The sequence below is a fragment of the Microcebus murinus genome, chromosome 29 (genome assembly GCF_040939455.1).
Source record: "Microcebus murinus isolate Inina chromosome 29, M.murinus_Inina_mat1.0, whole genome shotgun sequence".
NCBI lineage: Eukaryota > Metazoa > Chordata > Mammalia > Primates > Cheirogaleidae > Microcebus > Microcebus murinus.
In genome coordinates, this window is record NC_134132.1 from 13704420 (window position 1) to 13731739 (window position 27320).

At 44.4% G+C, this 27320-nt stretch overlaps 1 long non-coding RNA gene and 1 pseudogene across 2 annotated transcripts in view; one reads left to right on the forward strand and one right to left on the reverse strand.

The window, feature by feature from the left end:
* Nucleotides 1-27320, reverse strand: part of LOC105874795 (uncharacterized) — a 176935-nt gene that overhangs the window by 69465 nt on the left and 80150 nt on the right. The window lies entirely within an intron of this gene.
* LOC105874803 (general transcription factor 3C polypeptide 6 pseudogene) lies at nt 19270-19931 on the forward strand (annotated as a pseudogene).

Below are 27320 nucleotides of genomic sequence, written 5' to 3' on the forward strand. Positions count from 1 at the left end.
CACAAGCTCATCCAGACCTAGTCCTCACCATCTACAACAGGGGCTGGCAATCTGCGACCCACGGATCAATCTAGCCAGCAGCCCATCTTTATAAATAAAGTTTTATTGGAACACAGCCACACTCATTCATTTAGGTTTTGTCTGTGGCTGTTCTGGTGCCAAGATGGCAGAGTCACGTAATTGGGACAAAGACTGTGTTGCCCCCAAAGCCTACAGCAGGGGTCCTCAAACTTTTTAAATAGAGGGCCAGGTCACTGTCCCTCAGACCCTTGGAGAGAGCGGCCACACATTCCACACATGCGCACTGTGGGCTGCCAGTCGGCTGCTAAGCAGGACAGGCAGCAGTGGCAAAAACACCAGGCGGGCCAGATAAATGTCCTCGGTGGGCCGCATGTGGCCCCCAGGCCCCAGTTTGAGGACGTCTGGCCTACAGTATCTCCTCTCTGGCCCCTTACAATTTTGCCAACCCTTGATCTATGTATTAATGAGTCATTTCAAAATATATATTTCCAGCCCAGATCTCTCTGCTCATCTCTAGACCTGTGTTTCCATCTGCCCTTGTCCCCCCAGCTTCTGGATGCTTCCATCTGGCTGCCTGCATGCAGCTTATGTGTAACATGTCCAAAATCTAATTCTTTTTGCCGTTTCTCCTGTTTTGTATCTCAAGTAATGGCTTCGCCATGTTTTAATGGCCCAGATGAAAGAGCTGAGTCACCTTTAGCACAAACCTCACTTGCTGCTTTTTCTCCCCATTCCCTATCCCGACCGCCTTCCTGCCCCCGCTCTGCCCCTGTCAGGAAACGTGCCTCAAGGGCAGCCTGTCCTGCCTGTCGAGAGATTCTGCCCCTGACCCCCTTCCTGGATTTTCACAACTTCCTAACCAGATTCCTGCTGCTAGCCTTTCTTGCTACCATGCCCCCCTGCCAGAACTACCTTTCGAAAGCCCAGATGTAATTAAAATAATAGTGACAATTATTTATTTAGCATTGAGTACCTTCTAGGCACTGTTCCAAGTACTTTCCATGTATTTATTCACTTAATACTCACTAAACCCTGTGAGGCAAAGTAGGTCCTATGATCATTCCCTTGGGGAAACTGAGGCTTAGAATGGTTTCATGACTCGCCGAGGCCGGACATTTTGCAAATGACTGCACTAAGATTTGAACCCAAGGCTTGTCAGTCTCTGAAGCCCAAGATTTTCTCAATGATTATGTGCTTTTCTCATATTTCAGAAATCTTTAATAGTTCCCTACTCCTTACTGAATAAAAATGAATGTTAATTCGTACGGCAGTCAAAGACGTTTTTCCTCATGTTCTCCCATTACACACTATCCCAAGCCACTCCTGGTACGTGCTGGCCCATGAACACACGGCATGATCATGCTGTCACTAAGCCACTTCCCCTGTGAATGTCCCCCGATCCCCACACCCACTCCAACCTTCCTAGCAGAATTAATTGTCCCTTCCCTGGTGCTCTTATAATACTCTGGCCATACTACAGGATAACACTTATCCAGCTGTGCTATATTGATTTATTTTTATTTTATTTATTTATTTTTTTAAACAGAGTCTCACTCTGTCGCCCGGGCTAGAGTGAGTGCCGTGGCGTCAGCCTCGCTCACAGCAACCTCCAACTCCTGGGCTCAAGCGATCCTCCTGCCTCAGCCTCCTGAGTAGCTGGGACTACAGGCATGCGCCACCATGCCCGGCTAATTTTTTCTATATATATTTTTAATTGGCCAATTAATTTCTATTTCTTAGTAGAGACGGGGTCTCGCTCTTGCTCAGGCTGGTTTCGAACTCCTGACCTTGAGCAATCCATCGGTCTCGGCCTCCCAGAGTGCTAGGATGATAGGCGTGAGCCACCTCGCCCGGCCAAGCTGTGCTATATTTCAATGTGTGTATCTCTGCCTCCTCAGGTTCTAGGATCTTTAAAAGATAATTCTCTATACATATTTTTATTTCTAATGCCTAGAACTTAGTAAGTAATGAATAGATGTTAGTTGAAAGTTTCTTCCCGGCTCACAGCATTCCACTCCATTTCTTTGTTTTTATGGTTCCAGAGTGAGCTTTCAGAAACACAGATTGGATCATGTGATTCCCATTTGGAAGGACTCACAGCCTCCCCTACGTGTACAGGATTTTAAGGTTCAAACTCCTTTGCACTGGGTATGAGGCTTACTACACAGGCCCACGCCTTAACCTCCTTTTCCACCTCTCTTTTCCAAACTCCACATGCAGACTAAGCATCAGCCATACTGAACCACAGTGCCTTTGCACATGCTTCCCTGTCTTCCTGGAACGTCTCTCTCTCCCCCCAAGGTCCTCTTTGCTAACCTCTGTTCATTCTTCAAGACCCAGGTCACGTGCCAGCTACTCAAATAAACCTTCCCCGCCAGAGGAAAGTTGATCTCCCTTATTTTGGTCCCCCATATAATAATGACAGTCAAAACTTACATTTGCTACGTAGCCAACTGTGCTGTGTGCCTTAGACAGATTGTTTAATCTCCATCAAAAGAGGTAAGTACTCCTATACCCATTTTTCTGGCTGTCTTATATACCCATGTCTTCTGAAGAAAGGCTCGCCCTACCTTCTGTGCCCAAAGACCTGGAATTTATTTTATCCCAGTTGTAGAGAAGACTCGATTATCTCACTCTGATTGACTGACTCTCTGAATTCCTCCTCTGGGAAACCACGAGTGGAAACAGTACAGGGAGGCACAGAGCTGCGTGGCAGTCACTCCGAGCACCAGAACCGCACAAGAGCAGACAGGTGATCGTCCCTCGTATTGGTCCTTCTGTGGGAAACAGAGCAGCAGACTTTTAAAGAAATCTCTCTGCAAATGGAGGTTGAAACGGCAGGGTGCTCTGGTTATCTGGAAGCTTCACTTGTACTTTGGTCTTGGCTTGGAACAACAGCGTTTTGCAGATTCTCTTACCAGTAGTAGTTAGTCAATGATTAGGAAGGTAATGGGGTTCTCTGATGTGGTGGACTGAAGTGCCCAAGAAGATGTCACTCTCATATTTAATCTGAGCCCCAAGCACCATCTTGGGCCAAAGAAAGGCAAAGTCAGACACAAAGGAAGAGAAAAAGAGGCTATACGAGGTATAAAAAATCTTCCATTTGTAAACTTAGCAGAACAAATTGAATTTTGAGAAAATGTTTCCATAACGAAGGCCTCTGACGTAACACACAAGAAAATCTTGTTGATTTGTCATTTAGCAATTCAAGGTAAATTATTGTGATTTGTCTTATTTTGAAGGAATCGGCAGCTCATTTCATCGGCAAATGTATTATCTTTTGGATATGAGAAGGATATGAAGACACTATTAACAGCACTGTGAAAGTTTTGTGATAAAAAAAAAATTATAGGCCAGGCGCGGTGGCTCACGCCTGTCATCCCAGCACTCTGGGAGGCCAAGGCGTGCAGATTGCTCGAGGTCAGGAGTTCGAAACCAGCCTGAGCAAGAGCGACACCCCGTCTCTACTATAAATAGAAAGAAATTAATTGGCCAACTAATATATATATAGAAAAAAATGAGCCGGGCGTGGTGGTGCATGCCTGTAGTCCCAGCCACTCGGGAGGCTGAGGCAGGAGGATCGCTTGAGCCCAGGAGACTGAGGTTGCTGTGAGCGAGGCTGACGCCAAGGCACTCACTCTAGCCTGGGCAACAAAGCGAGACTCTGTCTAGGGCCATAAAGAAATCCAGGTGAGTCTAACAGGACCGGTACTCAAATATTTTTTTTTAAACTCACCTGCCTCAAATTCATCTTTCATTTTTGGTTGGTTCCCATGGGGATCTACAATGTAACTTAGAGAATGTCTGCTTATGTTCTTTTAGTTTCAAGAGAACCTGCTATTTAAAAAAAAAAAAAAAAAAGTTCTGTTATGAACTGCATCCCCCTGAAATCCATACATTGAAACTCTAACCCCTGGGGATGGTATTTTCTCTCTTTCTCTTTCTTTCTTTCTCTCTCTCTCTCTCCCTTTCTTTTGCTCTCTCTCTCTTTCTTTCTCTCTCTTTCTCTCTCTTTCTCCCTTTCTCTTTCTCTCTCTTTCTCCCTTTCTCTCTCTTTCTCTCTCTTTCTCCCTTTCTCTTTCTCTCTCTTTCGCTCTCTTTTTCTGTCTCTCTCTCTTTCTTTTGCTCTCTCTTTCTCTTTCTCTTTCTCTCTCTTTCGTTCTCTCTCTGTGTCTCTCTTTTTCTCTCTTTCTCTCTCTCTTTTTCTCTCTCTTTCTCTCTCTCTTTTTCTCTCTCCCTCTCTCTCTCTCTCTTCTCAGCCGAGTGAGGATAGGGTGAGGTGGTGGCCGTCTGCAAGCCATGAAGAGAGCCCCCACCAGACACCGGATCTGCCAGCTCCCTCCCTAATCTCGCACTTCTCAGCCTGCAGAACAGTGAGCAATAAACGTCTGCTGTTTAAGCCACCTAATCCATGTTATTCTGTTATAAGCAGCCCGAACTAAGACAACTTCCAATCAATTTTTCCCAAAAAATTATTCATTTTTATTTTTTATTTTTTTGGAAATTACTCTTTTGGCCAGGTGAGAGAACACCATTATGTGCCAACGTCATTTTAGGTCTAACCCTAAACCAACTCGGATTTGCCTTCCCCGACCTCCTTTTTGGTTTGCCCCGTAGGCTGTCTCTGAAATTTCGAACGCTGCTTGTAAATTTAAGAGCACAGCACGGTCATTCCTCCATGGCTCGGCAACTCTGCACCTGCGGCAATCCCCGGATGTCCCGGCCTGCTGCAATGACTCTGTGACAGTTCTGATTGATAAGATACAAGCTTAAGTCTGTTACGTAGGTTTCTAAGAGAGCTTTGGTATCTCCTGATTTAAAAAAAAAAGAAAAGATGAGGAGACAAATTAGGTTTATATAGCCCTTGGCTTCTTTCCTCCTCCTCAACTCTCTGACTGGAATGGCAACATTTAGCCTGGAGACACAGCAGCCATCTTGTAACTATGAGGCAACAAGCAAGAGGATAAAAGCATACATACAAGGGATGGAAGAGCAAAATATGGAAAAATCTTGCTACTGGATGGTATCACTGAAGCATCTTACCAGCCCCGAGCAACCTACCCATGAACTTATTGCATAAAATGAGCCAGCCCATGTCTTTAAGCCACTGTTGGCTTTTCTGTTGCTATCAGCCAACCGCATATATGGTAACAGTAGCCTGTTGAAAATAAAAATGTGATAGGGGAAGGCACAGAGAATAAAGTCATGATTTTTTAGAAATACGAGCAAAGCAAAACAAACTAGGAGGGCCAAGCAAAGTTTTCAAGACACAAAAATCCTGCGATACCTAGTAGAACATGGCAGACGCCTAGCAGTAGATAGAAATGTTCACCTTTCCGGCTAATGCCAGTGTGGATGAGTCCTGAAAGGGAAGGACTGAAGGGTCCCTGAGACAAGTGACTCAGAGCACTGAACCTCTGCTCCATCACCTTGAAATGGAACATTTACATTAACAGTACCTTTTAAGTTTGCACCTAAGAGGTGTAGGTCACAGGAGAGTGAGGAGGTGGAGGCTTGAAGGTAGAGGAGTTAAGGCTTCTAAGACCTGATTCTATTTGTTTCCAATGTCCTGCCTGGAGGGAGAAAGGAGAAAGGAAAGGGAGAAAGGAGGGAGGGAGGGAGGGAGGGATGGGAGGGAAGAAGGGAAGGAAGGAAGAAAAGAAGGAGAGGGAGGGAGGGAAGGGAGGGAGGGAGGGAGGGAAGGGAGGGAGGGAAGGAAGGAAGGAAGGAAGGAAGAAAGGGAGGAGGAGGGAGGGAGAGAGAGAGAGAAAGAAAGAGAGAGAGAGGGAGGGGGGACAGAGAGAAAGAGAGAGAGAGAGAAAGAGAGAGAGAAAGAGGGAAGGAAGGAAGGAAGGAAGGAAGGAAGGAAGGAAGGGAGGGAGGGAGGGAGGGAGGGAGGGAGGGAGGGAGGGAGGGAGGGAGGGAGGGAAGAAAAGAGAGAAAGAGAGAGAGAAGAGAGGAATGCAGGGTGCTAATTGTTTGCTATCCATTTGAAGTTCATCTATTCAGAGAACATATTCCTTAAGGTGAAAGACTGAATCTTTTAATCAACTCCAGCGCCGGCACACAGTGGGGCATTCAATAAATGCTCATTGAATAAATGAATAAATGCCATTTCTATTTAATTCACCTGTTGCAATTTTTCAGGCTTAAATTCTCTCATAAAATGATTCATATAGTAAAAACAAAAAATTAATTCCTGATTTTTTTTCCTTCTCTCTATTCCTTGACCTTTCCTCATAAAAACACTATTTATCTCTTAACCATAGCTCCAGTCTCATCCCCATCCTGAGGGTCTATGAAGAATCTACTGCTGTGAATGGAATAAATGAAGAGGGCAAGAGTTCTGTGTCCCTACATTCATCTCCCAGGAGCCTTTGCTACATTTCTGCAGCTTCTCCCGCCTTCTGGGTGCAAATGGAACAAAAATCTTAACACTGTGTTTCATGAGAAAATAATCAATTTCTGCCTACACCACACGCCCAGGACCAAAAACATCTGTGGGTGTCAGCTCCCAACATTTTTACCCAGAACTGCATAAATATCAGTGATAGTACCAGAAAGATTATTTTGGATTCCATGTGCTTTTGACTTGCCACGGGGAGATGTGGAGCAATAGATAATCCAGAATTCTCTGTCGCCCAGAAAACTGAAATAAACAGATTTCTGTTTATGGAGTGAGGAAATCTCCACGTGACAGTCATCAAGCAAGCAGGGCTGAGATAGGGCACCTCGAGCTGAACCGTCCCTGATGTGTTTTTTTTTTTCACGTGGACACGGCGCTGGGTGGTGACAGCAATGCCACGCTGGGAACCTGAACACCTTTTACGCAGCATGGTGACAGAGAGGTTGTCTTAAACCTTGAGAATGATGATGACTTAAGTCGCTATAGTACCTTTTTTTTTTTTTATTTCGGCATATTATGGGGGTACAGATTTTAAGGTTTCAATAAATGCCCATTTCCCCCCCTCCCCCCACAAGTCTGAGTCTCCAGCATGACCATCCCCCAGATGGTGCACATCTCACTCCTTATGTATGTATATACCTGCCCCCCTCCCCCTTGCCCAATACCCTATTACTGTAGTACCTATGTGTCCACTTAGGTGCTGCTCAGTTAATACCAATTTGCTGGTGAGTATATGTGGTGCTTGTTTTTCCATTCTTGGGATACTTCACTTAATAGTATGGGTTCCAGCTCTAACCAGGAAAATATAAGATGTGCTATGTCACCGTTGTTTCTTAGAGCTGAATAGTACTCCATGGTGTACATAGACCACATTTTATTAATCCATTCTTGGATTGATGGGCACTTGGGCTGTTTCCACAGCCTTGCAATTGTGAATTGTGCTGCTATAAACATTCGAGTGCAGGTGTCCTTTTTTGTAGAGTGTCACTGGATGTTATAGTACCTTTTGAGTCGAAAGATAGCCAAGCGATTTCCCCTACCCACCGGGTTGAACGCAGGAAGACGAAGGGTTCGGGGAGGCAGGGTGAACGGGCCACCATGCATGAACTGAAAAAGCAGGGAGCTCCCACGTGCGGTCACACATACTGGGCGCGAGGGAAGCAGACCTCCAGGACAAATCCGGCCCAAACTGGCACCATTTAAACCCCCTGCGTGCACACCACTCAGAGCTTAATCCACCTTCACCCCCAGCATGGAGCCTCGTTCCGCACCCTTCTCTCAGCCCCAAACTCCAGGGCCCGCAGCTTTGCTGGGAGAGCAGCAGGAAGGAGCTGATGGCCGCGTCAAGTAGCAGGGCCATTAGTGACAAGGCCAAGGCGGGCAACGTCCCCCCCACGCCCTGCCATCCCCACTGCGCCGCCACCCCAATGGCTCTCAGTTTCATAGGAATAAAACAAAGGAAGGAGGAAAGGACCAATTTAGCACAGCAGCAAATAGGTTTTCTCTAGGCATTCAGCCATTTGGTCAGCAGCAAACAGCTGTCTCCATCGAAGTCGAGCAGTTCATCACCCACAGAGCCCCAAGAAGAAAAAAGGCAGTTTCATGGGGGGCAGGCTGAGGTGCAAAGCTGGCTAAAGAGGGAAGCAACGGCAGCTCACTTTAAGAATAAACCACCTTGGAATCCAAGCCCTTGGGATGCTGGCAGATACAGAGGAGGTCAAGGACTGGCCCAGCGCAAAGGGAGTTCTGCTTCTTTTCTGCACACAGATGTCAGATGTCACTAAAGGGGATTCACACAGTATGGACAAGTTCCCTGAATTTGGGCTAACGGTCAGCACCTAACTTTACAGAGGTTGTGCAAACCACAGCCTGTACAGCCAGCCTACCACCTAGGGCCAGAGTTTCAGCCCTGCCCCCGGGTACCTACATAACCCCCTGCAAGTTTCCGATAGCCTCTGTGCTTCTATTTCCTCATCTGTAAAATACCAATAGTGTTGCTGTGAATTTAAATGATTTAAAAAAAAAAACTTAGAAACATAACTGATATATAGTAAGTACTCAGCAATGTTACTTATTATTTGGACAGTCAAAAGTCAATTTTTGGCCGGGCGCGGTGGCTCACGCCTGTAATCCTAGCACTCTGGGAAGCCAAGGCGGGAGGACTGCTCGAGGTCAGGAGTTCGAAACCAGCCTGAGCAAGAGTGAGACTCCGTCTCTACTATAAATAGAAAGATATTAACTGGCCAACTAAAAATATATAGAGAACAAATGAGCCGGGCACAGTGGCGCATGCCTGTAGTCCCAGCTACTCGGGAGGCTGAGGCAGGAAGATGGCTTGAGCCCAGGAGTTGGAGGTTGCTGTGAGCAAGGCTGATGCCATGGCACTTACTCTAGCCTGGGCAACAAAGTGAGACTCTGTCTCAAAAAAAAAAAAAAAGTCAATTTTTGAGAACAGAATGTTGGAGATTCAGCATGAGACCAGGTGGTGCAACAGAACTAAACATTGGTTATTTACATATAAGAAAAGTTTACAACAAGGTTTGTTTGTTTTTACTTTTAGATCCAAATTTCTTACCTAGCTCATTTAGATCTCTGAAGAAATCAATCATAAAAAGTTATTAAAATATTTTATACATGCATTGTTAAAAGTGAATACAATGTCTTTTTATTATATGCCAGAAAAACCAATATTCATCAGTGAAGTCACCAATTTCAATTTTTGTCACTATTCAGGATATTAATTCTTTAAAAATAAGTGATAAAATGGCTTTAGTTTTATTGTCAATAGTGAATTTGCTCTGATAATTTTTTAAATTACCTACCTGTATTTTAACATTTGCATAGAAAGTTTTATGATATTCAGTACATGGAAGAAATCAAACACATAGTTGTCAATGGAATAAATTACTTTATGCTACCTGGATTTGGTCTTTGGTAATTTATCTTTTCTTTTTTTGGAGACAGAGTCTTGCTTTGTTGCCCAGGCTAGAGTGAGTGCCATGGCGTCAGCCTCGCTCACAGCAACCTCCAACTCCCGGGCTCAAGCAATCCTCCTGCCTCAGCCTCCCAAGTACCTGAGACTACAGGCATGTGCCACCATGCCCGGCTAATTTTTTCTATATATATTAGTTGGCCAATTAATTTCTTTCTATTTATAGTAGAGACAGGGTCTCGCTCAGGCTGGTTTCGAACTCCTGACCTCAAGCAATCCACCCGCCTCGGCCTCCCAGAGTGCTAGGATTACAGGCGTGAGCCACCACGCCCGGCCTGGGCTTTGGTAATTTAAATTCAAGTTTAAAAATTAACATTAAATAGAGTACACCCATATTCTTAGATGATCAGTTTAATTATTCTGTGTCTAAGTGTTCTGGTTAAGCTAAGCAAAGATCAATATGCTAGAAAATTATAGGAGAAATAAAAGAATAAGGACCTCCCATAATTTGATTATTAAAATTAAAAAATTGATTTTTTTACATAAACTCGAGATGAACAATATCCTGTTCTTTTCCTCCTCTTAGAATCGGTGAAGAAATAAATATGTACCAGATGCCCCCTGTGGCCAAGGTTCTTTCTGTAACTGGAACTGTGGAATCTCTAGAGGTTTATCAGTTACTGTCCCAAAATGGATCCTCCCCTACTGAATGGTAGGGGAAATGGGATGTAGTCCTTTAATAACTGTGATTAGTGTACCCTTTATTGAGTGAGTCTCCTGTTTAAATATCCTACCACTGTAATATCATCTATATATTTTACCTACATAACCCACAGGCTGCAGGACCACCACGATACAAAGCCAGCCCCCACAGACCCAGGCTCCAGACCTACCTCACACCCAGGGCAGCACCCATGGCCCCAGCATGAGGCAAGGCCTCTGGGAACCCAGGCTCCCTGCCCACACCAGTGGCAAGCAAGCCCTCGCAGCACCAGGTATTAAACTAGCACCTGCAGACCCCAAGCTGCAGGCCAGCTTTCACAGACCCCAAGCTCCAGCCCTACACAAACACCAGGTCAGTCCCCACAGCCCCAGGTTCAAGGCCAGACACAGACCTAGGCTACAGCAGACACGGGGTCCAGGCTGACCCCAGTAGACCCCAGCAGCATTGGACCAGATCCTGTGGACTCAGGTTTTTAGCCCACCCCCATGGACCTAGACTCTAGGCCAGCCCCCTCATACCCAAGCCCCAGACCTGCCGGTGTCAACTCAGGCTCCAAGCTGCCTCAGCACCAAGTGCACCCCTGAGGACCCGTGCTCCAGGCCTGAACGTGCAGACCTGGCATCAGACCCACACCTATGAATTCAGGTTCCAGGTCTGCCCCCACGGACTCAGATACCAGACCAGACCACCCGAGTACTCCAGCAGGAACCCCACGCACAGCCCCCACCAGACTAAAGAAGGGCTTTCTCTGCTGAGGCCAGTCTGCAAAGAATGGAAGAGGTTTCTATGTCTTCAAATGTGCAAGGACCAATGCAAGGCCACACGGATCACAAATAATCATGGAAACATGACACTAGCAAAGGAGGAAAAATAGCACCAGTAACTGACCCTAAAAAAATGGAGACCTACAAACTACCTGAAAAGGATTCGAAACAATCATTTTAAAGCCCAGGGAGCAGCAAGAAAGTACAGACAGAAAACTAAATAAAATCAGGAAAATAATATATGAACAAAATGAGAACCTCAACAAAGAGATGGAAATATTTTTTTAAAAAAACCAAACAGAAATTCTGGAGCTGACTGAACTGAAATGACTGAGCTGAAAAATTTCACAGAGAACTTCAATAGCAGATTGACTTGATCAAGCAAGAGAAACAATCAATAAACTCAAAGACAAGTCATTATAAATTATCCACTCCCAGGAACAGAAAGAAAAAAGATTGCAGAAGAGTGATGAAAGCCTACAGGACTTGTAGAGAGAACCAATTTTTGTGTTGTGGGAGTCCCAGATAAAGCAAAGAACAACAAAGGGGAGGAGAAAGCTTACTTACAGAAATAATGACAGAAAAATTCCCAAATCTATGGTAAGATATGGACATCCAGACCTATCTTCTGAGACAAACTGTAATCCAATTCTCTTAAGTCGAAGACAAAGAGAATTTTGAAAGCAGCCAAAGTGGCTTGTCACATACAAGAGAACCTCTATGAGACTACTAGAAGATTTCTCAACAGAAATATTGCAGGTCAGGAGAGAATGGGGTGTAATATTCAAAGTGCTGAAAGAAAAAAAAAATTGGCATCCAAGAATACTGTACCCAGTAAATCTGTCCTTCAAAAATGATGGAAGATAAAGAGTTTCCCAGACAAATAAAAGCTGTAACAATGCATCAACACTAGACTTGTCTTACAAGAAATACTGATAGGAGTTCTTTAAGTAGAAATGAAAAAAACACTAACAACATAAAAGCATATGAAAGTGTAAAAACTCACTATAAAAATAAGAATATAGTTAAGTTCAGAATACTCTGATATTGTAATGGTGATACATAAATTACTGTTAACTCTAGAATAAAAGTTAAAAGAAAAAGTATTAAAAATAAGTAATAGCCACAATAATTTGTTAATGAATACAAAATAGCTAAAAGATGTAAATTGTGACATCAAATACACAAAAATGTGGGAGGAGGAGAAGCTAAAGTGTAGAGTTTGTGTATAGTCAAAGTTAAATTGTTACCAGCTTAAAATAGACTGTTATAACTATATTATACTTCATGGAAGCCTCATGACAACCACAAAGAAAAGAACGGTAGTAGATAACACAAAAGATAAAGAGACCATTACAATATAAAAAGTATTTAGAGAGAGCACACTAAGTATTTTAAATCAATATTCTTTCTGGCTAAACTTGTAATAGAAATAGAAATCAATTGAGCAAAAACTATTTGCTAGTTTTGAGATAAGTAAATATGTAAGACAGAGAGAACTGATTCAACCAAGAGGAGGCTTGAATATTCAACAAATATGGAAGGTTAAAGGCTATAAGTAAAAAAAATATGGAAAAGTAAATTTGGCATGCTTGATCTTTGCAATGGAAGTAAATAAACATCAGGAGGGATCACTGGAGCAGTCATTGGTCTTTCAACACAAATTCACAATAAATTTGCCCAATTCTTTTAGGAAAAAATAAGGCAATATGCAGAGTGCAGTCTTCTTATTGCAAAGAATCTGGGATTGAGTTTTTTATCCAAGTTCAATGTCACATTTCCCTTAGCTACTGGATTATACAATAAAAAATGGCACCAAAAGAAACCATTTAATAATAGTCCATTTTGTGCCACTTGTTATAGAAACCAAGAGGTTATTTGTATGATAGACATAGAGATGTGCTATCCAGATACCCCTTTCAAGGAAGAACTTGCTGCCTCCTGGCTCAGTTCCTCCCTGGAGCTTTCAAGCCTCTTTGCAGGGAGTCACACCCTTCCTAGGGCAACCTGACTGGGCAAGGTGAGAGTACAAAGGCCCACGTATGCCAGCTCATTGCAGGACACTCAGGTGGGATGCTTGAACCAGAGCTCCTCACCGACTTGGCCAAGGCATATTTGGGCTAGCACTGCATTTTCCTTCCTCTCTTTTCCTTTTACCCTAATAAGTATCTTATACCCCAAGCTCCTTCTCAGCATCTGTTTTAGAGAACCCAATCTGTATCACTTATTAGATCTAGAAGAATCTCACATGTTTAGTCAGATGTTGCACTCCACTATAACAGTTCGTGATACCTCAAAACAACATCGACACAGTCTGACATGATGGAAAGAGTGCTAACTTTGCAATCTACACATTCCTGGTCTCAAAGCCTACCTCTGACCTCTAATTAGCAATCCGAACTTGGACAAAGTACATAATCCCTCTAAACCCTGACTTCCTTATCTGCGAAATGAGCATAATAATATTTACTGCGAATAATGGTTGTGAAGGATTCATTTTAAATATTGTTTGTAAAATGCTTAGCATGGCATCTGGCTCATAGCAGAGGGGTAATAATTGTCAGCCCCATTCCCTTCCAACACTAGAAAAAAAAATAAAAGAAGAAAAGACAACTGAATAATTTACAAACATAAATCTACTTCTGAAAAAGAAAACCTGGGAAGGTTTGGAGATTTTGATAAAAGCTGGGTTTCTTTGTTGGTATGTTCATGTGATGGTGGCAATATAATGAAAAAAGGTTCTTGGATGCTAAGTTTATAAACCTAGTTAATAAAATAACCAGAGGCAGCAGAAAAATAATGGAGTAGGAGGCAGAGGAGGTGGGAGGAAGATCTGAAGTAAGTCCTGAAGCAGCTGTGTCGAGAATCTTGGCCTCTCTCTTACACGTATACTGGATCAACCCACTCCCCTTCATATTTGAATCTTACGATAAGGAATCTCTAGAGTACTGCTAGTCTACAGTGGGCTATGCCCATAACTGAGTAGTAAGCACAGCTGCAGAAAAAGATTATGGTAGGTTATTAAGAGGAAGCAAATTCAAGGAGGGGAACTTGGTAACTCTGGGAAAGTATAATAAAAACAAAATTGGTTATGAAATTCAGCATCGAGTTTTCCTACATCCAAAAGCACTTGAAAATGTCTTCTCTGTAGCTCTCTGTGTACACGACATGAGTGCACATAAGCTTTGCCAACTGGATGAAAGCTATCGGGCAGAGTCACTAGCTTTCAAAGGGTGAGGCGTGCTGCAACTTGGAAAGCAGAGTTTCTGCTGTGTCTTCAAGGCACCGTGGAAGCTGTTCATGGCACAGGGAACGGCCGTAGGTGCATTGCAGTTTTTATCCCTGGTGCAAAATGTTATTTCAGCCCCCACGGCCCCTGAGGAACGAAGCTAATGTCAAAGATTTAAAGCCTTCTCACATTAGTGATGTCAGCACAAAATGGCCATCCTCTCTGAATAATTTATCTTCCTGCTGCATAATTTTCTTATCCTTTTTTTTTTTTTTCTACATTTTGGCTTTTTGCTATAGATGAAGAGGTAAATGGCTGTTAGTCCCCAACAAAACCTGTGGAGCACCCTTCCCATCAATCAATTAAAAAACACTTACCTTACATTCAACGTGATTTATTTCTTGTTAATACAATTGTCTCACTATATCCTTCTATTATTATACCCTTAATTCCATTAGCCATTCACTTAATGCTTGCTTTACAGCTGACCCCCAAAGAGCTTGGAAGAGAGAGGGAAGTCCGCCTAATAGTGGCATTGCCAATAAAACTCTGGAAGCTCTTCTCCGAAAGCCTTGTAGGTCACGGAAAAGATAGGTCACCCAATGTATCCTGTCTGGGAAGCGTACAGCAATCTCTCATTTATTTGTTCGGATGAATATGGCTTGATGGCTTAAAAATCCTTAAGAGCTCTTATCTTAAAAGTCAACACCATAGGTTCACCAAGGGGAATCCTACACATTGCAAGGGGGATGGATGAGACTTCTCCCAAGTTTTCCTTAAATACATTTTTAAAAAGGAAACAAAGAGAAAACCATTTGTATTATTGGAAGATGAATGGCTCGCTTGTTTTGGGGTGGAGCAAAAGGTTAACCTCTGAAACAGTTAAGTGACACAAAGAAATTGTAGTATTATTTCTCAAAGTGGTGGAGATACATGTTCTCTAGCAAATTCCTCCATTTGGGTTGAAGTATAAAAGCTATAAAAAGAAACCCTTATACTGTACTTTTAAAATTATACATTGCGCAGCTGGTATGATTTTTCTGCGAGAGCATAGGCTTTCTTTATTAAATCTAATTATATGAATGTCTTCGTACGATATGCAAGCACATATATTTTTATGTCAATGCATATTGGATTAGGGCATATGTAGCAGACTACATATGCCTTGATTAATTGCCGTTTCTCTCTGCTTTTTGGCTAATAGAAACTCAATTTTATTCAGGTGTCCACCCTGCGAAGATGGGAATTCCATCCACAGCCTAAGGGAAAATCTGACCAGTAAAATAAGTTCTCGAAATTTGGTAGCCCTTGTTGGTCATCAATGTTGGGGCAGGCTTCCGGGGTAAGTTTCTTCATTTCTAAAAATAATTATGAAGCATGGACATGTTCATGTTGGCCTATGATGCCTAGGGGTTTTGACCATGGTCTTGTGACCTTGGGAAGAGATCGCTAAGGGCAAAGCCAACATCCTAGGGATGACAGGACAGAAAGACAGAGGGCATCTCTTTCTCTGATAACACAATTTATCCCTGGAATTAATCAAACTGGCGTGATCCTCCTTCAATACTTTGTCACCCATCTCTCTCTGGCACGTTGAAACAGCATTCAGCGGAATCATTGTGTATTTTGAGGTTGAATTTCCAAGTTTAAGTTCTGTATTTCTTACTAGCAGTGCTACCCTTGGTAATTTACATGAAGATTCTGAGCCTCAGCTTATTCATCTGTAAAAAATATATACATAACATTAGCTTTTCTCACAGAAAAGTTCTGAGGATGAAATAACATTCGTGAAAAGCATTTTGTATATTTCTGTAGGTGTCTCTTCCTACAAGGACACTAACCCCGTTGTGAGGGCCCCATCCTCGTGACCTTGCCCAAACCTACCTACCTCCCCAAGGCCCCATCTCCAAATACTACCGCATCAGGGGTAAGGGATTCGGGATACAAAGTTCAGGGACTGGGGGAACACAAGCAGTGTTTATTGAATTCCTGTTTCCATCCTCCTAATATATTTTTTATCACTCGTATATGCTCAAAAAAATTTTAGTGAAAAATCCAATTTACACAGCTAATTTATATATTCAACACCTGATTTTTCTACTGGCAAATATTGTCCAAAAAATAATTTTAGTTGTTTTTGTATGTACCGCCTGGCTTAGGCAATATGTATATATGTATGTATGTATAAAAGTACAATAAAATATTATCACCCATAATCATACCCATAATCTTCCCTTCACTTCTAAATTCTGAGTAACCCTTTTAAAAACTTTGGCATCAGATCTTATGAAACTTTCCTATACAGACATAGCTAGACACACACACTAGACTTAGGGAGATAGAGACATATATTATATATGCATATTTTTACAATAGAGGATTATGTTGTACGTATTAGTTTGCAACTTGCTCTTTTCCTTTAACAATAATAGTGAATCTCACTCATTGTAAAGACACATAGATCCTTCCCATTTTTTAAAAACTCTTTTTTCATTTACTATATCATAGACACCTCTCCATGTCAATATCAACGGATTTACCTTATCCTTTTAACAGGTACATTTCATTTCACTGTGTGAGTTTACCATAATTATGTATTAATGGACATTTTGGTTATTTAAATTTTTTCAATTGAAAGTAATACTGTAATAAATCCACCTACACAAACGTCTTTGCACACTTCTATTATGTCCTTAGGAACTGCTAGGTCAAGCACATAATACATTTTTTAATATCAGGTTTTGACCATAATTTTTAGCATCAGTCTCCTATGACAGGAACGAAATACTGACCTGGAGCATGTGGTCAGCCATCATCTCTTCTCTAAAAAGAAACAAATAAATCCCTTCTTGCTTTGCACACTGACCTGCATTTTCCTGGGAGGGAACAAGAAAATGCTTCCTTCCTTTGCCCTATTTTCCATTAAGACTTAAAGCTTGGACCAAGGCGGCAACAGCTTTTTCTTTGGGAAGACACAGACCGCACGATAAAGCAAACCAATGCGTGCATGCAAGAGCGGCAAGGAGAATGGTAGCCTGGGTTGAGAAAGAATGGCTATTGATGAGCTGCAGGGAGAACAGCGGTTTGGTCTGACTGCTCACCTTGCTGTGTAGACAGCCAAGTTGCGAGGTTAAATTGCAGTTGGTAAATACACAATTATTCAGCTTGTGTCTCGGTAATAAACGTGTCTCTGGGCAGTGAACCTGCCAGTCCTCAGAGTACCACTTTGCTGATTAAGGAGATAAAAAGAGAATATCGTGGACAGGGTCATTTCGAGAGTAATGAATCCTTCTTCTGTCGCTGTACTTTGCCGACAGGGAGAAGAACTTTCACGGGGACAAGGCACCCTAGAACGTGCAGGTGGCAGCACGGCGCAGGGCAAATCAGAGATGACGATTTCTAGGCCCTGAAAAACCAGCAGGACCTGTGATGGCTGAGAAATGACAATACTGGTGAATTAAGTACATCTCAGGGAGAAGCCTTATTAAATTAGCCTAATACCTTATTGCATGATCAATAACAATGTACTTATTTTGTACTATGGCCTTGAGTGACTTTTCATTAGGAATTTAAATGACCTTAGAAAGCTACTGAGTTATCAATTTAGAATCCTTTCAGGAGATATTAGCCCTGGCCTCAGAGCAAAAGATGAGTGAAAATGCAGCTCATTATTTAAGTCGGAAAGAGAATGTCAAAAAACATTTCACCCTGGCATGGAGGGAGGTAGTTCAAGGTAGGTGTCCAACCAGATGAGACCGCTTTGTGTTTTAGACTCCCAGGCACAGAAAGAAATAGATCAACAAAGTGTTTGTAGTCCCAACTGATATTAACCCACAGGACTATTGAGATACAGAAGGCTGTGAGACTGGAAATGACAGAGCCATTGCATCTAAATAAATGCACGAGTGCATTGCAGGATTCTGTCTGTGTTCGCCCACACTCCCTCAGACTCCGTTACCATCTCCATGCTCACAGATTCTAGGTGGATTTCCTCCGCAAACAGCCAGCACCTGCTGCCCTCAAACCACCAGAGGAAACATTTCGGGCAACCCCACGTGCACATAATGACAGAACCCCGGAACCAAGGACTGACGTGTAGACCAGGGTTTCCGGACCTCAGCACTGTTGACATTTTGGGCCAGATAACCATTTACTGGGGCCAGAGGGGGGAGCTGTCCAGTGCATGGCGGGATCTGCAGGATGTTTAGCCGCATCCTTCACCTCTCCCCACTGGGAATACCGCACTTCCTCCAACGTTTCTTTTAGAGCCACCGGCCCCGATCTCTCCTGTCGAGCACTAGAGCTCTCACGGGGCGGATGAGAAGGGCTGCTCATGTTCTTTCCCGCTCCCAGACGACACGCATGGGTTGTGCAGATGCGCTGCACAGCCACGCCCATCACTAGGGCTGATTTTCATAGCCACGCCCATCACTAGGGCTGATTTTCATGGCCACGCCCATCACCAGGGCTGATTTTCATAGCCACGCCCATCACTAGGGCTGATTTTTCATAGCCACGCCCATCACTGGGGCTGGTTTTCACAACCACGCCCATCACTAGGACTGATTTTCATAGCCACGCCCATCACTAGGGCTGATTTTCATAGCCACGCCCATCACTAGGGCTGATTTTCATAGCCACGCCCATCACTAGGGCTGATTTTCATAGCCACGCCCATCACTAGGGCTGATTTTCATAGCCACGCCCATCACTAGGGCTGATTTTTCATAGCCACGCCCATCACTAGGGCTGATTTTCATAGCCACGCCCATCACTAGGGTTGATTTTCAGGGTAGGGCTTCTATTGTTCACGTGCTTAGACATCCTGCTGGGGCTTATTTTATGGGGAGGTCTTATTTTCGGGGAAACATGGTAGATCTCCCTGGGAACACTTCACAGTCAACACACAAATCCTCATCTCAGGATCTGCTTCTGAGGACGCCCACCTGAGCCACACTCTGTAACAACCGAGATGCTAACTAGAGGGTCACAGAGTCAGATGACACTATCTTAAATACCTCTGCTTAAATACCCTGATACTGTCCTTCACCTTCTACCTTGGTTTGAAGTAAAGGGGAAACGTGTCACTTCCTAATTGCTTTACTTACAAAAGAAAGAAAAGGGAAGGACTCAAGACGGGAGGCTCCGGGCGGGCGTGGCTAGTGGCCAGGAGGCATTGGGAAGTCGCGGGCCATGGTGGCAACCCAGGAGAGGAGTCCAGAGGACAGAGAAGAGGAAGAAGAAGAGGAGCAACTGGCTCTGGTGGAATTGTCAGGAATTACTGACTCAAGACTTTCTCTCAAAATGCGAAAATAAATGCAAGGTGTTGGGAATTGACACTGAGAGGCCCATTCTGCAAGTGGACAGCTATGTCTTTCCTAGGGGTTTATGAAGATACTCTTGGTACTTGTGTTAATATTTGAAGAACATGTTGAACATGTGGATGCAGAAGGCAATAATAAAACAGTACTAAGATATAAATGCCATACAATGAAGCAGCTCAGCATGACAAGAACTCTTCTGACAGAAAAGGAAGGAAGGAGAAGAAAACACAGGTGGGGTGGAATGGCTGCCAATCAAGGATAATGACTTCTCCTATAGACCCAACATGATTTGTAGCTTTCTGCATGGAAACCAAGATGGAGAAGTGGTAACTCCAGCCCCAGATAAACCTTTGCAGTTGGAAGAGCAAGGCATCCACATGAAAGACAGTTCAAACCTGAGCTACAAACAGGAGAAGCCACTGCACTTGGAACGTAGAGGATTCTGGCCCTCTTATTGAAATCCCTTCTGAGACAGGTGGTTCTGTTCTTATGGAAACTCAAGATGCTGCCTTAGAAATCACTCCTAGATGAAATGTTTCTCATGATAACTAGTCATGAACTTTATCGAGTTTTTATATAAAATAATTGGCTGTGTAGCTTTCACTTCAAAAAATAAAAATTAAAAAAAAGGGAAGAAATATTGTTAGTTTCTGGGAATTGACCTCCTAATTCATTCATTCTCTCTCTCTCAAAATCTCATCTAGAAGCATGTTCTCCTTCCCGAGTGAGCACTCTTTTGTTTTCATCACTTCATCCCTTTAGAACAGCAAGGTGAGTCTTCTCCGGCCTCTGTGGTCTCCCACCTACCATCCAGAACTTTCTTTTCCCCTTCACCCCAGCTTCCTTGGAGTGCTGGGGGCACACTCACGTTCTTGCCTCTTATCCCACCTACTTTTGCTCGTAGAGCCTTCTCTAATATTCGCTAACTGTGCATGATGCTTTAAAACCTCCACTTATTATTTTTCATCTACTTTTCCCAACTGGGCTTCAGTAAGGCTAAGAGGAAGAAAACCGAGAAAGCCTGAGGAAGTTTGGATAAGCCCAAGCAGTCTGAGACACCAAATTTGTTCACATATATTTTAGGAGGAGGCGGAGAATCAGAAGCTAAACCAGTGCTGTTGTCAATTTGTGACTGTCCTTAAGGAGGACACGGCAGGGTGAGCCCATCTTTGCTCTTTCTGCAGCTTTTCTCTAAATCCCTGTTTACTACTCAAGACCTCAGAATGGTATCTTGAACACCACTCATCTCGTGCCTTTTATTTCACAAGTGGCCTTGAGACACATCTCAAAATGAAGATAAAAATAAAAATGATCCCTTTCTGATGACCCTGCTAAGCCAAACGAATAAAATCAATAAAAAGGCAATTAATTTGGATTCATTTGGACTGAAGCATCAAGAGACAAAATTAAGGAAGCGTATTCGCCAGGGTATGTGATGTAGCCTTTGGCCAGAAATCTTGCTTCCGAAAGCATCCAGCTCAGATACAGCGGCAGTAATAAACTCCCAGTGTCTAACGCAACCATAAATCCTTGTACCAACCAAGATTTCCATGGTCTCTTCTTTTCAACCCACTCATAAAGCATTCTAGACACTAATTTAGAATATTAATTAAACCTCAGAAAATTGCACTGAGACTCAGCAGATACTGTTCCATAACCTGTATAACTATTTTTTTTTCAAACTGGACTATCCACTTCAAAGAAATTCCTCTTAAGGTGACCTCTTTAAAAGAAAATGTAATAAAACACCCTCTTCCCAAAATAGTGATGCTTTGAGAGGAGCTAACTTAGATTAGAACAACCATCACAACTACATACGACCAAAAATAAATGAGAATTTTTAAAGTATTGTTTTGAAGGTAGATAAAATAATGAACATTGATTTTTAAAGGTAAATGTATATTATACTGTAAAACTACCATGTTTCCCCCAAAAATAAGACAGGGTCTTATATTTATTTTTACTCAAGAAGACACCCTAGGGCTTATTTTAAGGAGATGTGTTCTTTTTTTTAAGTACGGTACAACCATCTACAATGATTCAAATAGAGTGAAGTCGTCTTCTTCTGGAACATCATCCTCACTCTCCAGACCCCGAATCCCATCCTGAATGTCTTGCGACTCTGTTTCCTTTAGAGCCACCGGCCCCGATCTCTCCTGTCGAGCACTAGAGCTCTCATGGGGCTGCTCGTGTTCTTTCCCGCTCCGCAACAACATGCATGGTCGACATGCATGGGTCGTGCAGATGCACTGCACAGCCATGCCCATCACTAGGGCTGATTTTCATAGCCACGCCCATCACTGGGGCTGATTTTCATAGCCAGGCCATCACTGGGGCTGATTTTCATAGACACGCCCATCACTGGGGCTGATTTTCATAGACACGCCCATCACTGGGGCAGATTTTCATAGACACGCCCATCACTGGGGCAGATTTTCATAGACACGCCCATCACTAGGGCTGATTTTCATAGACACGCCCATCACTGGGGCAGATTTTCATAGCCACGCCCATCACTGGGGCTGATTTTCATAGACACGCCCATCACTGGGGCAGATTTTCATAGCCACGCCCATCACTGGGGCTGATTTTCATAGCCACACCCATCACTGGGGCTGATTTTCGGGGTAGGGCTTCTATTGCGCACGTGCTTAGAAATCCCACTAGGGCTTATTTTATGGGTAGGTCTTATTTTCGGGGAAACACGGTACCAAAGGCGTATTAAAAGGACTACAACACTGCTATGTACTTTAGTGGAAGCACCAACCAGCAGGTAGAAGCTGACTTCAAAGGGGGTAAGAAGAGAGAGTTAAAGGAGCAGGTAGACGTAGCATCAAGTGGAGAGGGACCTGAAGGAAAGACGTAGGGCCAAAAAGAAAAAGAAATTAAGAAGGGAGAGAGCAATACAGGCATGGAGATGCCGTACTAGAGGTCCAGGTGGGAGGAGTACAGCCCACTAGAATATCGTAAGTCAAAAAAAAAAAAAAGAATATCGTAAGTCAGAGGAAACGAGCAAGGAAAGAACGTAACCCCTCCACTTCCCCAGAGAAAGCAGAAGCCATGTCAAAGGTATGACGGAGAAACTAAATCAGAAAGGTGAGCACGGAGATAAACAAAGGGGATTGAGGGGCAGCCCTTGGAAGCATAACTGAGCTTTTGAGGCGTCCAGAGAACCTTATAGAATTTGCTCTCTTGGTTACCAAAGGAAATAGATTTCTCCAAGCTTATCAAACCCAGTGATCACGGAGATAGACACGGTACCCCCAAAAGAAACCTGAGGCTGAGGGAGATCCTGCGATATAGCTGTTGTTACGGACAGAAGGCCTGTGTCCCCCAAAATTCATATGTTGAAACCCCTGGCCTCTAATAAGATGATGTTAGCAGGTGGGGCCTTTGGGAGGTAACTGGGGTTAAGTGACATCGTCAGGGAAGAGCCCTTGCGAATGAGAGTGGTGTCCCTTCCAGAGGCCTGGGAGAGCTTGCCACCTCTCCCCACCTCAAGAGAGCACAGTGAAAACACCGCTGTCTATGAACCAGGAAGCAGGACCTCACCAGACACCAAATCTGCCAGCGCCTTGCTCTTGGACTTCCCAGCCCCCAGAACGATGAGACAATGAATTTCTGTTGTTCAAGCCATTCGTTCTATGGTATTCTGTTACAGCAGCCTGAGCTGACTCAAACAATCATTATTAGAAACATAACCTGCATTGTACTCCTGGGCCAAAACTCCAATGGGGTTTTGGGGTGTGACACACACCACAATGATATACCCAGCAAGAATCCACTCTGACACACGGACACTGAACAGACATCGTTCCTTCAGTCAACACGCATTTACCGTGTGCTGTTCTCTGGGGGAGCGGGGGCCACAGAGACGGGTGGGACGGGGACCCAGTCCTGGGAACCTTGAGCATATAATTCCTGACATTGTGGATGTCAGTGGGAGTTCCTGGAAGAGCAGCTTGTTTCACCATGAAGGGCCTAAATGACAGAGGTTACTTTGCACTTATCACCAGAACTTAGAATGGAGAGGGCTTAAGATACACCTCAAAAATGCTTAGGTCCTCAGATTTGCAGTCACCAAAATGGAGCATAAATTCGTATTTTATGAACGACAACTCTCAAGATTTTAGATCTGTACGTAAGTAACAATGTTAACTACGTACAAATTGTACTGTGCATTTTTATTCCACGCTGTATCTGAATTCCGTTTACTTCTGAGAGGTGGGATCGAGCCACCACTCCGTTATGAAAGGTAAACTAACTACCCCACGCATGAGTTCGTGAATAAGCCAGAAGGAAAAGTCACGTAAACCAAACAAAAAAATTTCAGAAACCCGTGGTGAGCAGATTTCACTGCGCAAGGTATGCAACAGTTCTGGATCTGAATTATCCTGCGAGGGAAAAAAAAAAATTAACAGCCTTAGCCCCTTATGCGTCATTATCCTTTTTTTTTACAGTGTTGTTATCTGCCCCAAAGAGCCTGAAAAACCATCCTGCGGAGCCCCGTGTTTATTCTACTCCATTCACTTCCCTATCACCTGCCTTCAGTTTACAAATAGCGACATTACCTTCTCAAAGTCTATGCACTGCCAGCTCCAGCTGGGAACTGAGAAATAGATAAATAAATATAAAAGATACAATATACTTCCTGCCTCTCATATCATCTGCAGCCAGAGAGAACTGAGAACATCCGTTCGCATTTCTGCTGAGGATGCTTAAAGGCAGCTTTTGCTGCCACAGAGTTCCTGGCTCCAGCCTGCTGACGCGTCCGAAGCCGTATTTTATCAGCAGGATCGAGATGCGGGGAGAGGTGCCATGTCTCCTATTTCCACTCACTCAATACGTAGTCACTGAGCACGGTGCTGAGCACCGCCCTGGGTGCGCTGGGATACGAAGATGAATGAATGACACACAAGCCCTAATATTCCCGAGGACGAGGAGGAGGAAAAGGCAAGGAGCCAGACTGGGAATGACAGGGACAGGAAAGTGTCTACTGCCATAGGAACACGAGAGAAAGACATCCTCTTTGGTAGCAGGGTGGTCTTCCCATAGGAAATGAAGTCTAAGTCGACATTTAAAGGACGAGAAAGAATCATTTAGGCACCTTGTAAAATTACCCTGTTTCCCCGAAAATAAGACAGGGTCTTATATTTATTTTTCCTCAAGAAGACACCCTAGGGCGCATTTTCAGGGGACGTGTTATTTTTTTCTTTTAAGTGCGGTACAACCATCTGCATTGATTCAAATAGAGTGAAGGCGTCTTCTTCTGGAACATCATCCTCACTCTCCAGACCCCAAATCCCATCCTGAATGTCTTGCGACTCTGTTTCCTTTAGAGCCACCAGCCCCGATCAATCCTGTTGAGCACTAGAGCTCTCACGGGGCGGATGAGAAGGGCTGCTCGTGTTCTTTCCCGCTCTGAGACCACACGCATGGGTTGTGCAGATGCGCTGCGCAGCCACACCCGTCACTAGGGCTGATTTTCATAGCCACGCCCATCAGTAGGGCAGATTTTCATAGCCATGCCCATCACTAGGGCTTATTTTCATAGCCACGCCCATCACTAGGGCTGATTTTCATAGCCACGCCCATCACTAGGGCTGATTTTCATAGCCACGCCCATCGCTAGGGCTGATTTTCATAGCCACGCCCGTCACTAGGGCTGATTTTCATAACCACGCCCATCACTAGGGCTGATTTTCATAGCCACGCCCATCACTAGGGCTGATTTTCATAGCCACACCCATCACTAGGGCTGATTTTCGGGGTAGGGCTTCTATTGCGCACATGCTTAGACCCACATCCTGCTGGGGTTTATTGTATGGGTAGGTCTTACTTTCGGGGAAACATGGTATGTGACAAGAATATAAGGAGAGACTAGGAAATGAGTAGAGCATACAGTAAGCAGAGGGTACAACTCAGGAGTTCTGATAAAATGCAGAGCCTTGAAAATGGCGGATTGGTGGTGGCCTCCAGGCTCCTTGCTCCCAGAGGAGGAGGTGAAGAACGAGGACTGCTACCCACGAGTGGAGCACTCCCCACCCCCAGAGCAGTGTTGTTCATCTGCAGAGAAACAGCGTTGGACATGCAGCACAGGAAAAATAAAAGGTGAAAGGGAGGTAAGTTTGCAAAGACTAGAGAAGGTGAGAAACACAACAGGGGAAAGATTGGAGGGCCATCCCAGGGCTCTGACTCACAGGACACCCGGCTCCCCTCCCCCAGACCCGCACACCCACTCAGACAGGGACGCGCCTGAAGTCGGTGCAGAGTGGTGGCACAGGACGACAGACTCTGCAGAGAGGAGACAACAGCAGGGAACACTCTGAACTCTCCAGTGCTCTGTGCTGGGACTCGGTGCTCTGGCGGGGGAGGGACTGGTCTGAGTGGCTCCTTCCCACAACCACAATGGCACAAGGGACTGTGGAGACAGGCACCTCACCTCTGGTGGGCACTGGGACCAGAGCACACTGGTGAACACCGGAAAGGGGGTTCTGGCCCTGGGAACCGCTGGTGATCCAGTCAGCTCAGGGCGGGACAGAACGATGAGGGCCCTCTGCCAGGCAGACCCGAGTCTGCAGGGCTGCGAGGCAGAGGTGACAGCTGGTGGCCTGTTGATTCGGCCCGCCAGACCCGCTTCCGCCAGCTCCTGAGTGGTTGCCCCCAACACTAGCTCTCCAGGGGTGGGTGCCCTCTATCTTTGGGGTCTCCAGTCCAGAGATGCAGTCTGGGGCAACATCCCTGCCCCAGCCCAGAGACTTTTGTGCTGGGCACGGTGGATTCTGCCGTTGGAGATGGGGAGAAGCGAGAAAAGCCACTCTCTCTGTGCGGCTGGCCTGAATCTGCAGGACTTTGGTGCTGAAAAATAGTCGTCAGCCTTTTGATTCTGCCCGCTGGACAAGCTCAGGTCATCCAATCAGACCGTAACTCCAGAGCTTGCTCCCCGGATTCGAGCAGCAGACAGCATTGCAGTTTGTGGACAGGGAAGGAAAAACCTGGCCAGAGATCCCAGCAATTGTACCAATTGACTCCTCCCATCAGGAGCAGCCCTCCAAGTGTGGTGAAAGAGCCCTGGATAACATATTAGTGGCTCCCCCTAGTGGCAGGTCAAGCAACCATGGAAGTACACACCCAAGCTTGCGTACACCAGCTGTGATCTATCTTGCCCCTAACACCAACTTAGAGGAATGGGGTCCAAGCAACCCTTGGGAGTGGCAAGGCCCCTCCCAAAGATTGGGGCATTCATATACACCACCTGGGGGGCCAGAGCCTACCCCAGAGACATCAGATTACCTTGATAACTGGCTCCTCCACACAAAATACAATCAATGACAGAGAGTGTAACCCCATAGCTTAACATAGTACCTTCTGTCTCAAGCTATGAGAGGGCAGTGGACTCATACCCACAAGTGAAATCAACCAGCTTGAAGCTTAAGCTGAGGGACCAAACTCACTAGTCTCCATTGGCAAGAAGTGAAGACAACAGGTCAGAAATAACCCAACTTGCTACAATGTCCCTAAGGCAATACAGAACCAGCATGCCTTTCCCGGTACTGTCATGGAATGACCCTTGGGGACTTCGACATAGGGCCATAAGCCAGTCCTAGCACCCCCAGTTCACAACCAAGAAGCCTGATGAGAAAGAATCAGTGAAAGAACACAGGAAACATGAAAGATCAGAGAGAACAGTCACCACCAAAAGAAATCATTAGATCCTCAACAACGGATATCAACTTAAAAGAAATGATTAAAATGACACAGGAAAAATTCTGAATATGGATTGTAAGAAAACTCAATGGAATTGAAAGAAAATAGAAACCCAACACAACGAAGCTACAAGAACAATACAAGAAATGAATGAAAAATTCTCTCTAAAATATTGAAATACTATGCAAAAACCAAAGAGAAATCTTAGAAATG